Below are 17,241 nucleotides of genomic sequence, written 5' to 3'. Positions count from 1 at the left end.
TGTGTTTGCTGTTTTAGGCTCTGATCATGCAGTGCTTCGATCCCGGTATCTGTGCGTGCCCACATGTTTGTGTTGCATTGCAAGACTGGGGCCTTGGATTGCAAATTCTTTGGGACACATGCTTTTTATGTGTTTATACAGCATCTAGTGCAGTGGGGAACTGATTGCATTCTTGGAGTGCTACCACAATAGAAATAACTTTGAGTCAGTGCCACTGCTCTCAGTGGTTGGTGGTTTATGTAACTCAACAGCAAATAACAGTGGCCCATACTGAACATACAAAAAATCTACAATGAAGCTTTTCAAAATGAAGACATGAAGTAAACTATTTAACTAACATCCAGTGCATCACAACATAAAATAATAATTTAAAAAAACTGACCTGTTAAAGGAATAACAAGCTAAATGTGTCTTCTGACTAGCAAATTAAACATATTTTTTAATAACCAAGTCCTCCAAATGACAATTAGAGGAGGCAGTCTATTAAACCAAACTTAGTTTGACAAAAAATACAGAAATAGGTTTCTGCTTATGCTTCTCTCCAGCTGCTGTATAGTTTAAGGCTTACTCATGTTTGTTGATCTACTCTGTTCTGTTAGGCTAAGAGTAGTGTTACTAGTATTAGCCTGGTACTGAATTTCATTTGATTTGGAGACTAGAATACTTGTTATAATTACATAGTAGCTTTCTGATGTTGTATTTACTGGATCAGCACTGTTGTGTACTCTGGATGCTTATGATAATGTTGTAAATGAGATTTTAAAGAGCTCTTTTGCATATTTTAGACTCATGGTTCCCACTTCTGGCAAAGATTGTTACATTATACCCAAGGCAGTTAAAGTATTTCAGTTTTCTCAGTGTCATATTGCAGGTTAGTTAGGACTATAAGAATGCATGCTGATAGCTATCAAATCAGTTTTCAGAGTAACAGCCGTGTTAGTCTGTATTCGTAAAAAGAAAAGGAGTACTTGTGGCACCTTAGAGACTAACCAGTTTATTTGAGCATGAGCTTTCGTGAGCTACAGCTCACCATCCAAATCAGTTTTGTGAAAAGACAATTAAATAAGTATGGAAACCTGGTGTTCTATAGAGTTATAGCCTTGCATTAATACAGATGTGCAGGGCGATGAATACGTGAGAGAGGCTGAGTTGCGTGTATCTAACTTTCTGGATATAAAAAGTAAGATTTCAAGCTAGACCAGGTGAGCATTGTTGACTTCCCTGATAAAATAGCAAAGATTTCCTCCTTTTAAATATATCCTCTGGGAGGGATTTGTCACTTGTAACACTGTTCTTTCTATTTCTCGTCTTCTACCTCCCCTTTCTGCTCGTCCTCTCCCTGCAAACACCCCAAGCTCTGGGTGGCTTAAACATTGCTGTGGGATAGTGTGATCTGTTATGACTGTTCTGTAATGTCACTTTGTCTAACTAAAAAAGACATCCGATGAAGTGAGCTGTAGCTCACGAAAGCTTATGCTCAAATAAATTGGTTAGTCTCTAAGGTGCCACAAATACTCCTTTTCTTTTTGCGAATACCGACTAACACGGCTGTTACTCTGAAACCTAAAAAAGACTGGCTATTGTGCCAATGATTGCAAAACACAATTCATTTTAGTATCAAGCTTTGACTAATCTAACTTTATTTACCGACAGCTGGATCTTTTTGGGAAAGCATTGGAACTTTTAAGCTGTGTGAAATAAATTTTTTTTTTTATTTTTGTTTTTTTGGTTTTAGTTTTGTTTTTGTTTTTTGGGTGGCTTCATTCCACGTAGTTAATCATTGCTGCAAAGAACTGATGGAGAGAGAGAGGAAGCTGGCCATTATCTTTCTGTGGTAGAATGAGTGTGAGCTGTAGTGCTGCTGGGCTTCACTTGTTTTATTAGTCTTGGCACCGTACAGCATCAAGAGTAAAGACAGCTGTACAGCCTGGGGAATAATCTCCTTTCTCCTCTTTCCCGCAAGCGCAAATTTTCTTTGAGGGATGAAATGTCACTGATTATTTGACTTGATCATTAGATGGACTTTAAACATTTCTTTCTTTCTGTAAGGTATAGAACTTTTTTTTTTTTTTTTTTTTTTTTTTTTTTTAGAATTGCTATCAGGGTGTGTGTGAATTCTGAAAAATTTGCTCACAGAATATGGATTTCTATTTCAACCCCTGGGACTCAGCCTGTTACTGGCCTCGTCAGGTACACCAAGGCCATCGCTCAAGACAGCTTGATCAGTGACTCTCTTTTTAGGTTTAGAATACTGTACCTACTGAACTCTGATATAGTGGCAGGTCTGTCAGTAAAAACCTTCCCTCTACTGCAGGCCTGCAGTTTACTTGGAAACAGAGCTCCCTTCTTCACTCTGGATCTTCCCAAAGAGAAAAGCTTTCTATTCGGGTACTACCATCGTCAATTGGGAACCACAAATGTGCTGTCTTACATTAGGACTATGGACTGTCACACTTACTCCACCCCCATGGCCCAAGAGCAAATTTGTTCCTGGTGGTGGTTGCTGTTAGTCACAGGAGTACTCCAGCTGCCCCTCAGTTGCTCCTGACTTCTTTCTCTAAGTGCTTCATGACTGCAGGTCTAACTCTTTTAGGCCACTCTGATGTCCTTGTTATATCTAATATAAGGCCACTAGTAATGCCCGCTTCTTGGGAAGGGTGGGGTCTCCAAACTAGCTGTTTCATTGGACAATCCAGGATACTTTTGAATCCTTATGTGAACAGGAGTCTTATTTACACTGGCTCTTCCTCATGGGGTTTGTTAATTTACAGTGTGATTGGTGGAACACCATTTCTTCTTGCTCAAAAAGTCACAAACATTCAGGCTCCTAAGCATTTAGATGATGAAACTAGAATTTTGCATTTGACAAGACTTCTACCTCTCTCTACATTTATAATCTTCTAGGAACTTACTTACTAATTTTCAATTAAGAAAAAAAACTTGCATGTACTACATTCTTCATTGTTGTAGTTATTGTCCCAGTGGAAGAGAATAAACACGACAAACTCTTATATCTCTCATTTAAGACAGATCATGCAGACTGTCAGGATAATGGCAGAAACTCACTTCTGCTTTACTTACTATACAAATAAAAATAAAAATCTGCATGTAAGGACTTAGTAAAACTAAGTATAAAAACTGAAAAAATGTAAGTATTTCAAATCGTATCTGGTATTTCCATGCAGTAAATATTTTAATATTTCTTGTAAAAATGCTGATTGGAAGAAGTGATGGAGGAAACAAAAAATGGGAGGGTGAGAAATAAAAAGCAAGCTGGCTTTACTGTAGTACCAGGGATGGTTTACAAAAGAATTGATCGTTATTGCTATTCATTTAAAGGCAGGGAAAAAAACCTGGTGTGATACAGTGGAAGAATTATGCATTTCCACTAAATGTAATTGCAGGTTGGCCCAAAAGCTAAGAGAATAGATCCCTTTGGGTTTTTGCAACTTTTCTTCAGGATTGGTTTCTGTAGTGTACTTTTTGTGAGCTTTGTTGGAGTGATAACATGAAGTCCTTTGGAATTCCACCAATATAAAAGTTACTGTCAGCTGCAGATTCCCAGAAACCCTGATGTTTCATGATTTCCTGGTGATAGAATTTCACTACACTTAGGTTTGCACCATATGTCAAGAAAAACACCCCTAAAGTAAGGGGGAGGAGGGTTGGGGAGCCCCAGAGGATGTGGTTGCTGAACGTTGTTGCACCTAGCTGTACGTTTTGCTTCTTTTTACATTATAGAGGTTTGACAATATGCTCTCGTCTCCACACCAAACAGAGGCAGCATTATAAACCTAGACTACTAGGTCTGTTCAGCTTGGTATTAGAAAGGAAGCTAACTGTGTCATTTTAAAGCAGTCTTGTTGTTTGTTTCCGAACTATTCCACTTTACCAGATAGGAAACTAAGATGGTGTTGCACATTTCTAATGAACAGCTCCACAGAGTTTGGCAGGATGTGAAGCATGTTACTTTAACACACAAACAGAATTTTCATTTAGATTAGGGAGAAGAGGTTCATCTGTGTCCTACATGTTCACGCTCTGCAATGAAACATGAATAGGATATGCATTTTATTGCTGTTTGTTGAAAACTAACTTGCCCTTTCCACATCAGCACTGATCAAAGACGTTCATGATAGTCACCTCGAGCAGGTGAACACAAACCCACTCCAAAATTTTGGATTTAGCTACGCAGAGGTGACTTTCTCTTGTCTACTTTTGTTTGTTTACTGTTATGGTAATGGTGACTGTATATTGGCCCGACAGAATTTTTTTAAGACTCTTGGAGTTGTCTTATTTTCTCCATGATAGAAATAATGGGCGTAATGCCTGCACTGCAAAGTATCAATGGAAATTACATGAAGGCAGATAGGTTTTAAATTCAGTCTTAGTGCTTTGAATATGGGTGGAGGGTGTGGGTGCGTGAAAGAGAGAGAAAGACCACGCGGGCCTTCCTAAGATAGCCCAGTCATTGAGTTTATACCCCCCTTCCAGCAGATGGAGACAGGAAAAAACTCTGTGTTGAGGACACAAGTCCTGTATATGCTTGTCCATTGTTGGTCTTTGGGTGTCCCTGTCTTTACTTTAGGCAGTGGAAAAGCTGCACCTGATGGCACAGGCTTTCTGTCCTGCAGGTGGATCTTCTCCCCAGTGACCTCCACTTTCTGAGGTATGCAGCAGTTTCCTTGTACATGGCAGCACACCGCCTCCTCTGGAGATGGAGAGGACCAAGCATCATCTTAAATTCAAGTGCCATTTTCCTTCTCTTTACACAACTTACCTTCTTTCTCCTCCCCAGTCCCTCTAGAGAGTTCTGGTGGCTGAGATGTGTGGGAGGAGCAGAAGAGCCTGTGCTTTTCAGACAAAGGAGCTGGGAGAGACAGCCAAGCCTGTGTAGCTGATGTTCTCCCTTCCTCCATGGTGGCAAATCACATCTCAGCAGCCTGCTCTTTGGTTTTCCCTTGCCAATATAGATCCTGGCTGAGGTATGCTAGTTCTTGTCACCGATCTACAGGTTCGCTGCTATATCCCAGCTTTGAAATAGCCCCTAAGAAGCCCCACTCTGCCTTACGGGTAGGCCATGGGGCCCCGGTGCCTCCAGGACCGAGCCTACAGGCTCCAGCACTCGTGTTGCACACCATACAGGAGCTCCGCTAGAGACTTTTTGCCTTCTTCAGGGATCAGTGAATCTTAGCAAGTATTTGCAGTGGCGCCAGGTAGTCTTTTCAAAACAGAGAAGGATTTATTAGTCAAGTGGGACACCGCATCAGGAAGTCTTAACACAGACATCTGACGCCTCTCCCCTGTTCTCCAGCTTGGGGCCTTTGCTCTGCTTCTCTGCAGAGGAGCGGAGAAAGTCTCCTTCTCCTTGGCTGTTGGTTGCTATTTGTAAATGACCTGAACAATGGGGTTCCTATTGTCTTTCTGGATCGTCGATTGATATGAACTGGCTCTAGCCAGCTGAACAACCCATTCATATCACCCCAGAGAGTTATGTGACACAGCCACCACCTGTCTCTTTCCCTTTACACTCAGTGCATAGCAATGCAATGTAAAGCACAGAGAGAAACTGTGACATGCATAGGAATCAACAAAATTACCAAAATTCCTCACTTTGTCACAGTTCTGTTTACTAGTTGTTGAAAGCAAAGGCCAAAACTTGAGTTAAAGAGGAATAGATATTTTGTGGCAGCTTGGAGCTGTGGTGTGTAGTATCTTAGTGTTTTCCCAGCTGGATCTCCATGGGGATAAGTATGAAGAAAGTGAAATTTTTCTTCTGAAGACACTAAATTGTAATCTGGAAGCATTTCCTAGAGAAGAGTATAGTGACACTAAATTTCCTCCTAAATTTAGGAGATTCTAAATCCCAGAATCCTCCCTGCGGAGGATCTTATCTAAACTTACATGAAGTTGATGTTCGTCCAAGTGAGATGATTTTGATAGGAAATTCTCTCCTGTTTTCTTTGGGGGAGTGATGTAGCATTTCTGGCCTAGATGTGTCTTGGACTAGCATGGACTCTTGTACAGCTGGTTGTAGTCAGGAAAACTACCATCCTCGTAGGAGGTGCAAAATCTTCCAAATTGGAACAGATCTTAATATGATGAGGACTGTCTTCCCATGTATGCAGACAGCTAGTGCTAATGTCTTTCTGCTACTGCTTATAGCTTTGTTAAGTTGCAGTAGAGTGAAAACTGACCACAGTCTGGTCAGCTTTTACTGCTGTTATTCAGAGGCTAGTGGGCCGCTGTGGAGGTGGTGAGAATTGAGTCAGTTTCATTCTGCTGTTACTTTTGGAAAATGGAGCAGTAAGACCTGGGACTATTCACTGGAGCGGAACCAAAAATGGAGGCTGAGGGAAGGTTAGAGTGGCAGAGACCTCTTTCTCACAGCAGCCAGAAGGCTCTGAGGTGGAAGTAGGAGAACACAGAATGGTGAGTCTCCTTTCTGTCAGAAGAGGAGAAGGATTGCAGGTTGGGATTCAAATTTATCAGACCCCTCTGAACTGGAGGCAGTTGCAAACCATGGAAGCACTGTGACAGCACCTTTGTAGGAATCCCTTCCTCTTTCTGAGCAATGGGGAGATGGTTGTTGGTGATTTCTTCCCCCATCTCCCTCCTTTCCCCTCCAAGGAAAACCCTTTCATATTTTTCTATAGCTAGTGTGTCTAGTCATCTCCTTACTGAGCGTCTGGTAAAATCACAAACGCTATAGATGGGCATGGAAGGAAGGGAGACATTGATCAGGAATACAGTTTATGAAAATATTACACTGCCTGTAAAACTGTTTAAATATTTAGGAGCTTCTTGAAATAGGGGAAACAGTTGTTTGAGTTCTTGTGCTGAAGGGAATGTGATATTACAGCAAACCACAAGAGAGATTAACATTCTCATTTCATTTTGTGATGAAGGTGGTGGCCAAAAAGTTACTAAATGACTGATCTCACTTCTTTGTATATATAAAAATACACACAAAAGAAAAAGAAAAAAATGACTAAGAAACGAAGGTTATATTAAATGCTTAGCAATTGGAAGAAAGGTCAAGATCTCTGTTATGGGGTGTGTGCTATTTTGCTGCATACATGTAAGGACAAATGCTAAGGTACATATTTAAAAAGAAACAGGGATGCTATACCTTTAAGAGCACATGGCATACTTCTAGGTGGTGTTTTTACAGCTCTGTAGTAACATGTAGTGCAGTTCATATTGTGCTGTCAACAACCTGAAGGTTTGTGCAGATCTCAGTTAAATTGTAGATGCATGTAAAAGAAGCTTCTGACTTTTCGGTATTGGCCTGCTAGAAAGGATAACAAATGTATTAAATTTACTACATATGTGCAGCATGGCTATTTAAGGTTACCACGAGAAACTGAACTCTCTAACTTCCTGTCTTGGGTGTAAAATATAGGTACTTTAACATTCTTCTGTTCAGGAAGGTCCTCTGATAGTTACAGGAAGATCTTCAGCCTGTTCATGACTCATCAGGCAGAACCAAACCCAGCAGGGGAGGAGATGCCAAACCTGGAGACTTCAGTGGTTGTGTTCTGCCTTGTCAGCTACAAGACAGGTTTTGCAGATCATTCTCTGGCAGAGCACCTATTTCTAAAAGGGGGAGAGAGGGAAGATAAAGGCATCTCTCCTCCTATGACTAGATTACCTTTGTTTCCTGGGCTTGGTTTCCCCATGAAAGGGGTTGTGCAGTCCCCCCAACTCCGCATCGCTTTCTTGTAGGTTGAATGTTCTGTTAATACATTAGTGCTAGGGACCTCTACCTAGGTTGCTGAGAGTAAGCAGGCCCATCCACAGGTCGCAGGTAGTGGAGCATCCCTCCACTCTCCCTCAGCACTGAGAACCCGTTATTATAAGTCTTAAACTGTACTTCAGTCATTGTGCCAGTTCTGCAAGAGTAGGCTTTGTAATACATACAGCTTACAAGAGCTGCTTAACCTGCCTAAACTGTGTTCCGAAGCATTTGAACACAGTTTTCAGGTACTTAAACTGGTTCTATGTTGAAAGACTTTTCTGTATGGCTATTAGCTGCAGTATTATTTTAGTCATGCAGATAATAGCATAGCGAGGAATGTTAGCAAACGTTTCTGCTAGGTGTATTCAAAACCGAGGATCATACCTGGAAGGTTTCAAGTTTAGAAATTTGGGCACTAGAATTATGCATGAACAAAGGTGTTGTAATATATTTTTTACTATATAAAGCAGGGGCGTGTAAACTTTTTGGCCTGAGGGCCGCATATGGGAATAGAAATTGTATGCCGGGCCATGAATGCTCACAAAATTGGGTTGGAGTGCAAGAGGGGGTGATGGCTCCGGCTGGGGGTGCAGGCTCTGGGGTGGGGCCAGAAATGAGGAGTTCAGGGTGCGGGAGGGGGCTTCGGGCTTGGACAGGGGGTTGGGGTGTGGGAGGGGTTGAGGGCTCTGGTTGGAGGTATGGGCTCTGGGGTTGGGCTGGGGATGAGGAGTCTGGGGTACAGGAGGGTGGTTTGGGCTGGGACCAAGGGGTTTGGAGGGCGGGAGGGAGATCAGGGCTGGGGCAGGAGGTTGGGGCGCAGGAGGAGGTCAGGGGTGCAGGCTCTGGGTGGCACTTACCTCAGGCAGCTCCCAGAAGCAGCGGCATGTCCCCTCTCCGGCTCCTCTGCGGAGGCATGATGCCAGCCAGGTGGTTCTGTGCACTGTCCAGTCCGCAGGCGCTGCTCCTGCAGCTCCCATTGGCCATGGCTCCCAGCCAATGGGAGCTGCAGAACCAGCACTTGGGGTGGGTGCAGCGTGCAGAGCCCCGTGGCTTCCCCTACGTTTAGGAGTCGGAGGGGGGACATGCTGCTGCTTCCGGGAGCTGTGCAGAGCCACAGCACACGAGGAGAGGGGCAAACCTCCAACCCCGCTCCCCAGCAAGAGCTCGAGGGCCAGATTAAAAGGTCTGATGCAGCCCGTGGGCCGTCGTTTGCCCACCCCTGATATAAAGTCTGTTTTTTTCCAACTCCTGTGTAACTTGAAAGTAGGTGAACTGATTTCACTGTGAAAATTTTTTTTAAATTGCCTTACTGTAACCTTAACTTTTTGCGAATACAGACTAACATGGCTGCTACTCTGAAACTTAACTAAGTTGTTCACTACCAGACATTCTATAAATGAATTGTACATCAGGATAAACATTACAGGAAGGTTTTGTTTGTTTGTTTTGTTCCCCCCGACCCCCCTTCTCTTCACATGTACATATCAACCCATTTTCACATAAACTGACTACTTCCCTAAAATGTGGAGCGTCTCTGAACTCTGTCATGATCATTAAGGCATCTGTTTCTTTAGGAGAATATAGATGGTAGCTTGTCACTGTGGATAAATTCAGTCTCTTTCTAAGAAGCTTTTAAATATTGAATGTATAGTGACAGTATTTCTAGCTGTTGCTTAAGTCAGACTATATTCAGGTATATTAAGCTTCTAAAATGGTAGATAAACTTCTGCTTTAAGTCACAGGCGTATTACAAGGTGATACAGTATAGCTACAAGAAAAGGAGTACTTGTGGCACCTTAGAGACTAACAAATTTATTTGAGCCTAAGCTTTCGTTAGCTACAGCTCACTTCATCGGATGCATTCCAATTGCTACAGGTTTCAGAGTGGTAGCGGTGTTAGTCTGTATCAGCAAAAAGAATGCGGAGTGCTTGTGGCACCTTAGAGACTAACACATTTGTTTGAGCATAAGCATAGCTACAGCTCTATATTGTTGGGCCCTATGCTTCTATACAACTTGAGTACCACTTCAAAAGAGCAAAATAAGAATAGAGTCTGCCAACAGGTTCCTGTAGGGGCTTAGGTGATGTACTGTTTGAACAGACTTGAAAGGAGATAGAAGGAAGTGACCTTTAATGTACTACACTTCTGAAGTTCTCTTTAATGTTTAGCTTATGATTGAGTCTCTCTATTTAATAGTCTCTTCTTGCTAGAGAAAAGGAGATAGTGAGGTAATTTAGACCTACCCTCACATTCTGCTCACTTAGGAGAAACATTGCCGCAGGGTCAGAATATCTCTGGCAACATTCTCAGAGAATGGGACAATAGATGGATAGTATAAAGAAAAACTAACCAGGCTTTCTTCACGTAATCCTTTGTTATAGATGTATCCACAGACTCTGAAATTTGTGGCTAGATCCATGATATCAGACTTAGTGTTCAAATTCACTTGTTCCTGGGAGGTGAATATTCATGTAGAACTGATCTCTGCTAATATCATTTGAAGCATACTGTTTATTATTTTATTCGCCTTCTATTAGCTGGTGAATATCTGTTTGAGTTAAGGTGTGATAAGCAGTCTTTTTTGTATTTGTACTTGTGATTTAACTTAAAGAGGTATCTGCATTTTAAATATTTCATAATAGCAATAACAGTGGCTGCACAAAAGAATAAGCATTCCCTGCTCTCAGCAAAAGCTGCAAACATAGGTGTTTCCTTTATTTACTTCGTTAATAATCTAGTTTCAGCAGAATTACTAGAATAAAAAAGGTTTCAGAGTAGCAGCCGTGTTAGTCCGTATTCGCAAAAAGAAAAGGAGTACTTGTGGCACCTTAGAGACTAACAAATTTATTTGAGCATAAGCTTTCGTGAGCTACAGCTCACTTCATTGGATGCAAAAGTAAGTGAAGATGAGGCCAGAAAGGACTCAGCACTTCTGTTGTTGACAAAACCACAATGTGCCTATTAATTTTTTTTGCAATATGAACATCAACTAGGGGAATAGCTGAAGTTACTCTTGGAGGAATAGAAGAGGAAAAAATCCTCAAACAGATTCTGGCGATGACAGGATTTGGGTACAGTAGAGCCAAAAGAAGTCCCTGCATGTTCTGTATCTAGCATCCATTTTAAGAAAACCAGAGAAACACCAATGTAAACTGTAGTATTTGCATTTATTATGAATAAGATCCATAGAAAATTCACTTGAACAAGAATAGTTATCTGGATTATATTTATTCTAACTTTCTGAAGAAATTGAGAGAGACTGAAGCAGTTCTCATTTAAGAGGCTCCCTAATTCCGAACCTTGAATTTCTGGCATCCACGCTAATGATTTTCACAAAGGGATTTTTAATATCTGTAGAACCTCTGAAGAATGCCTAAGCATCCCAGTAAGATCAGGACACAGGAATTTCATATCAAGCCATATGCTAGCAGTACTGCACCCTTCTGTTTGGTTTGTCAGCTGCATCCAGGGGTACTTGAAGATTCTGGGACTTCATTTATCTGTGGTTTGGCATGCTTGCTTAATTTAGTAGGCAGTTTTGCTATGGCAGAAATGAAGACCTGACAAAAACAAGCATTTACACTTGGAGCCAGCAAACACTACTCCAAAAATATCCCAACTGTTTCTATATATAAAGATTGTCTGTACATGAGTCTGAGTGGATGTTGCTTCAGAGAGAATATATTTACAAGTTTTTTAAATGTATACAATCTTTTCCCTGTTCCTGTCAGTGCTGCTAATAATGTGTATCTATATTTTGCCTTTCATTTCAGCAGTAGGGGAGAGAAAAGGGCAAGGCTTAGTCTGTCTGTCTTGCAAGTAATGCAGCTAGCTTGTGATTGACTGGCACTTGCACTCAGATAGCCAGCATCTGTGGATCTTGTCCTTGTGATTTGAACTTGTTAAAGCTCTATTTTATTGTACTTATGTTCAGAAATAATTGGAAGACTTTTTTCACTATGTAATTTTGTCCTAATTTTTCCATACGAAAGTGGGTTTTTTTTGGCCCTTTAATACACTGAAATTTAAAGGGACACGTGCCCTCTTCCTAGCTTATTTGCTGTTTTTTGTTTGTATGAACATCTAGCTGTGTAGCCTTAGTGTGGGCATCCTACTCTTGCTACTGATAATTTACCTTGGTGCTGGAAATAGGTTTTGTTTTGTATTGTTTTGCTTAAACGGCTAATCCTGTTTTCCCCATGAAGAGAGAAACCTGCTGAATAGACTTGTTTGTTTTGTTTTTTCTAGTAAATTTAAAATGTTTGTCAAATAAATGTGAAAGAACAATTAAACTTGCCACTTAACTAGTTACCTGTTTTATTAGCTCTTTCCGTGTAGTTGAAATTCATTACAAGTTCCCACAAGCATATCCTACAAATCCGTTATTTTAATTTGCTAGCCAAACATGATGGGTTAACCTGTTCCCTTCACTGTGATAGTAATAACGTGCAGCATTGAGGACCAGGTACAGGTTAGGAATTAGCTGCTTAGAAGGTTAGTTACAAAGTGAAAGATCTGATGCTAGCCAAAAAAGTAACATTTTAGTAATGTGGGCTCATCTGGCCTCCAACAAGCCAATTTGGGCCTCCATTCAACTAGGTTCTTTTTTACTTTTTCCTGTGTTGCATCCTTCCCCCCGTCCCCCCCACCGCAAAAAAAGGGGGGGGCAGAAAGAGATTTAAAAGTAAAGTATGTTAAGCTTGCATTCAGAAGAAAAATCCTACTTCTCACTAGAGCTAGCCTACCAGTCTTTGAAGCAGATATGGACGTTCGATAAAGGACCAAAATTAGTAGCTTTCAATGGAAACTATGCTGCTCCATAATAAATAAAAGCAAAATTACATTTACCATGGCTAGGTTTTATGCTCAAATCTTAAAATGTTTGGCTAATTAATGAGATGGCACAAATATAAGTCATACTGTGAAAGTAAGCGTCCAAAAATATAGCTAATTACTAATGCCTGCAGTGAAAAAGTTCAGCTGTGGGGGGGAAACATGTTCCTAGAATACTTTTTAAATTAATAAATTCACCCCTAAAGTACTGGAGTGTTTCACTGTTTTGTTTTGATTCTGCATTTTCCCCATTGTTCTACCAGGATGCAGTTGTAACATACTGGTTATTGTGTATTATATTTGCTCTTCTGCGCCCAAACTACGTAAGATACAGGTCTCTGGAAGCTCTCTGCTTCAGAACCTGGCTCTCTAGCTCAGGCTTTAGATACTCATGGTTTTAGGTCTGGAGGTCCCAGGATCAGTTTCTGGTGTTGGCCATTGGACAATCACAGATCTCCTGGGCTAAAGTGTAACTGCTGTCATGTATGCACAGTTGTGCAGTAACTGAAGGAAAGAAAAGCACTGTCAAGCCGCTCTTCAGGGATTTCAGCACAGACGGTTTTAAAGTGATACAATGAACTTGAAAATTGACATCTGTCTCGACTTTTATACCTGCTGCTATTACAGTAATCTTAGGAGCTGCTTGTAACAGAAAAGTTAGCAAAAACCCTCCCTTTTCAGTTTGTGCATTTGACAGCACGTATAGTCAGCTCTTGTGGGGATGATTGGTTGTGTATCCTGTCTCCTACTATTATGGTGGTCCTGCTCTCAAGCACAGTGATGGACCAGGGGACAATGGGAATCTGGGGAAAGTGTCCAGTGGAGCCGCTCGCTTCCTTTTTTAGACCACTGAATAAAAAAAAAAGGATTAGGAGAAGAAGCACAGCAGGAGGGGCTGTCTCTACACCCTGGAACTGGGAATTCACTCTCCTGCTTTCCTACCTTCAGAGAAGGAGGAGTGAAACTAAGTGCAGACATTAGTAGAAATGAAAAGTTTAGCAGCTTCATAAGAATAATCTCTTATCCTTGATCTTTGCATGCAGCTTCCATTTATGCCCATGGAAGATGTGTTGTGGAGATGGACTGAGGTTAGTTTGTTGTCCTGAGTTTATTATACTCTGGTCCATGAGCCATAATTAAAAATAGAATTGGGCTACAATATTAATTGAATGTTTTTGGTGGTAGACTAAGTGGTCAAGTTAGTTGTGGGGGTGTGTGTCTCTGTGCAATGTTGTTGCTGCAGTTAGAGGGAAGTTGGTCTTGTGGTTATGGCACTGGCCTGGGACTTGAGCGAATTGGGTTCAGCTTCTGGCCACAGTTTTTGTGAGCCTGGGCAAGGTACTTAGTGTCCCTGTGCCTCAACTCCCTATATGTAAAAGCAGGATGGCGGTTCCTCTTTTCTTCCACCCTGCGGCTATCCTGCATATTTAGATTGTATGCCTTCCAGAGCCTCTAGACATTACAGCATTACTCATATCCATAACCAAACAAGCAAGAACTTCTTGCCATTGAAAACAGCCAATATACCGAGGGATTGGTACAAATACATGAAATTTAATTAGCTATATTGTGGTGAGTGTCAGTTTCCAGGTAACTGCATGTGTATTCCCTCCTCTGTGATCCACTCTAGGTGTTCCTGATCTCTGGACAGGAACCCGTGTCCCACTCCCTTCTGACCATGGGTTTAAGGCTGCACAGTTCCCTGCCTTACACTGTGATATCCCCAGCAAACCAGTCTGTCTAAAGGCCAGCATGGCTGTGCTACTTTCTCTCCAGGGCTAAGAACAGTGTATACCATCACTTACAAGTTACTACACAGCTCTTTCTAAGCAAGCATCTTTATTGTTAAGGCCAAAAGCATTATAAAAATGATTAAAAATTCCTATATGCATGCTAAAAGCTCACCAGAGGTCACCCATCAGTCCTATGGGGCCCTACTAGGCCAAAGACTTCACAACCCTTCTGCATACTGGGATGGGGGAGTCCCCTTCAGACAGGAGGTCCTGTCCATTTGCTGGGTCAGAAAGAAGGCCCTGAGTAAATTTAAAGGCAGCATTTTTGTGCCAAAAGCCCATCCTTTGTCTGTTGGTCTGTGGAAAACCCAGTTTGAATCAGTATATGCAAGCCTCCCCAGGAGGTGGTACTTCTCTGGAGGTGTTTACCACCTAGAAGATTCAGTTTAATCATGCCCCTACCAATTTTGTTCCTGGAACAATTGTAGTAATCTTACCCCCTGGAATTGCACACAGTTTCTGGCCCACAGTGATACATACCACCCTGATATCTGCTGGGAGAGCAATACAATGGTGCACAGACAATCCAAGAAGTTTTTGGAAAGTGTAGGGGACAATTTCCTGGTGCAAGTGCTGGAGGAACCAACTAGGGGCAGAGCTCTTCTTGACCTGCTGCTCACAAACTGGGAAAAATTAGAAGGAGAAGCAAAAGTGAGGGGAATGTGGGAGGCAGTGACCATGAGATGGTCGAGTTCAGGATCCTGAGACAAAGAAGAAAGAAGAGCAGCAGAATACGGACCCTGGACTTCAGAAAAGCAGACTGACACTCTCAGGGAACTGATGGGCAGGATCCCCTAGGAGAATAACATGAGGGGGAAAGGAGTCCAGGAGAGGTGGCTGTATTTTAAAGGCCAAACCTCCTTATTGAGGTTACAGGAACAAACCATCCCAATGTGTAGAAAGAATATTAAATACGGCAGGCGACCAGCTTGTCTTAACAGTGAAATCCTTGCTGATCTTAAACACACAAAAGAAGCTTACAAGAAGTGGAAGACTGGACAAGTGACCAGGGAGGAGTATAAAAATATTGCTTGGGCATGCAGGAGTGAAATCAGGAAGGCCAAATTCCACTTGGAGTTGCAGCTAGTAAGAGATGTTAAGAGTAACAAGAAAGGTTTCTTCAGGTACGTTAGCAACAAGAAGAAAGTCAAGGAAAGTGTGAGACCCTTACTAAATGAGGGAGGCAACCTACTGACCGAGGATGTGGAAAAAGCTAACGTACACAATATTTTTTTTGCCTCTGTCTTCACAAACAAGGTCAGCTCCCAGACTACTGCACTGGGCAGCACAGCATGGGGAGGAGGTGACCAGCCCTCTGGAGAAAGAAGTGGTTCAGGACTATTTAGAAAAGCTGGATGAGCAGAAGTCCATGGGGCCAGATGCGCTGCATCCGAGAGTGCTAAAGGAGTTGGCAGATGCGATTGCAGAGCCATCGGCCATTATCTTTGAAAACTCATGGTGATCAGGGGAGGTCCCGGACGACTGGAAAAAGGCTAATGTAGTGCCCATCTTTAAAAAAGATGGGCCTCACCTCAATCCCTGGAAAAATCATGAAGCAGGTCCTCAAAGAATCAATTCTGAAGCACTTAGAGGAGAGGAAAGTGATCACAGACAGTCAGCATGGATTCACCAAGGGCAAGTCATGCCTGACTAATCTAGTTGCCTTCTATGTTGAGATAACTGGCTCTGTGGATGAGGGGAAAGCAGTGGACATGTTATTCCTTGAGTTTAGCAAAGCTTTTGATACGGTCTCCCACAGTATTCTTGCCAGCAAGTTAAAGAAGTATGGGCTGGATGAATGGACTATAAGGTGGATAGAAAGTTGGCTAGATCGTCGGGCTCAATGGGTAGTGATCAATGGCTCCATGTCTAGTTGGCAGCCGGTATCAAGCGGAGTGCCCCAAGAGTCGGACCTGGGGCCGGTTTTGTTCAATATCTTCATTAATGATCTGGAGGATGGCGTGGACTGCAGCTAGTTTGCAGATGACACTGAACTGGGAGGAATGGTAGATACGCTGGAGGGTAGAGAGAGGTTACAGAGGGCCCTAGACAAATTAGAAGATTGGGCCAAAAGAAATCTGATGAGGTTCAAAAAGGACAAGTGCAGAGTCCTGCACTTAGGACGGAAGAATCCCATGCACCGGTACAGACTAGGGACCGAATGGCTAGGTAGCAGTTCTGCAGAAAAGAACCTAGGGGTTACAGTGGATGAGAAGTTGGGTATGAGTTAAGTGTGCTCTTGTTGCCAAGAAAGCTAACAGCATTTTGGGCTGTATAAGGAGGGGCATTGCCAGGAGATCGAGGGATGTGATCGTTCCCCTCTATTCAACATTGGTGAGGCCTCATCTGGAGTGCTGTGTCCAGTTTTGGGCCCCACACTACAGGAAGGATGTGGAAAAATTGGAAAGTGTTCAGCAGAGGGCAACAAAAATGATTAGGGGACTGGAACACATGATTTATGAGGAGAGGCTGAGGGAACTGGGATTGTTTAGTCTGCAGAAGAGAAGAATGAGGGGGGATTTGATAGCTGCTTTCAACTACCTGAAAGGGGGTTCCAAAGAGGATGGATCTAGATTGTTCTCAGTGGTGGCAGATGACAGAACAAGGAGTAATGGTCTCAAGTTGCAGTGGGGGAGGTTTAGGTTGGATATTGGGAAAAACTTTTTCACTAGGAGGGTGGTGAAGCACTGGAATGGGTTACCTAGGGAGGTGGTGGAATCTCCTTCCTTTTGAGGTTTTTAAGATCAGGCTTGACAAAGCCCTGGCTGGGATGATTGAGTTGGGGATTGGTCCTGCTTTGAGCAGGGGGTTGGACTAGATGACCTCCTGAGGTCCCTTCCAACCCTGCTATTCTCATTCTATGATTAATAGAT

General features: G+C 42.3%; 1 protein-coding gene across 1 annotated transcript in view; it reads left to right on the top strand.

Annotated features, from left to right (window-relative positions):
- Positions 1-17,241, top strand: part of CNOT6L (CCR4-NOT transcription complex subunit 6 like) — a 69,127-nt gene that overhangs the window by 19,764 nt on the left and 32,122 nt on the right. The window lies entirely within an intron of this gene.

Source organism: Chelonia mydas, chromosome 4 (genome assembly GCF_015237465.2).
Source record: "Chelonia mydas isolate rCheMyd1 chromosome 4, rCheMyd1.pri.v2, whole genome shotgun sequence".
Taxonomy (NCBI): Eukaryota; Metazoa; Chordata; order Testudines; family Cheloniidae; genus Chelonia; species Chelonia mydas.
The sequence above is the reverse complement of the archived record's forward strand: the minus strand, read 5'-3'. Positions and strand labels throughout refer to the sequence as shown.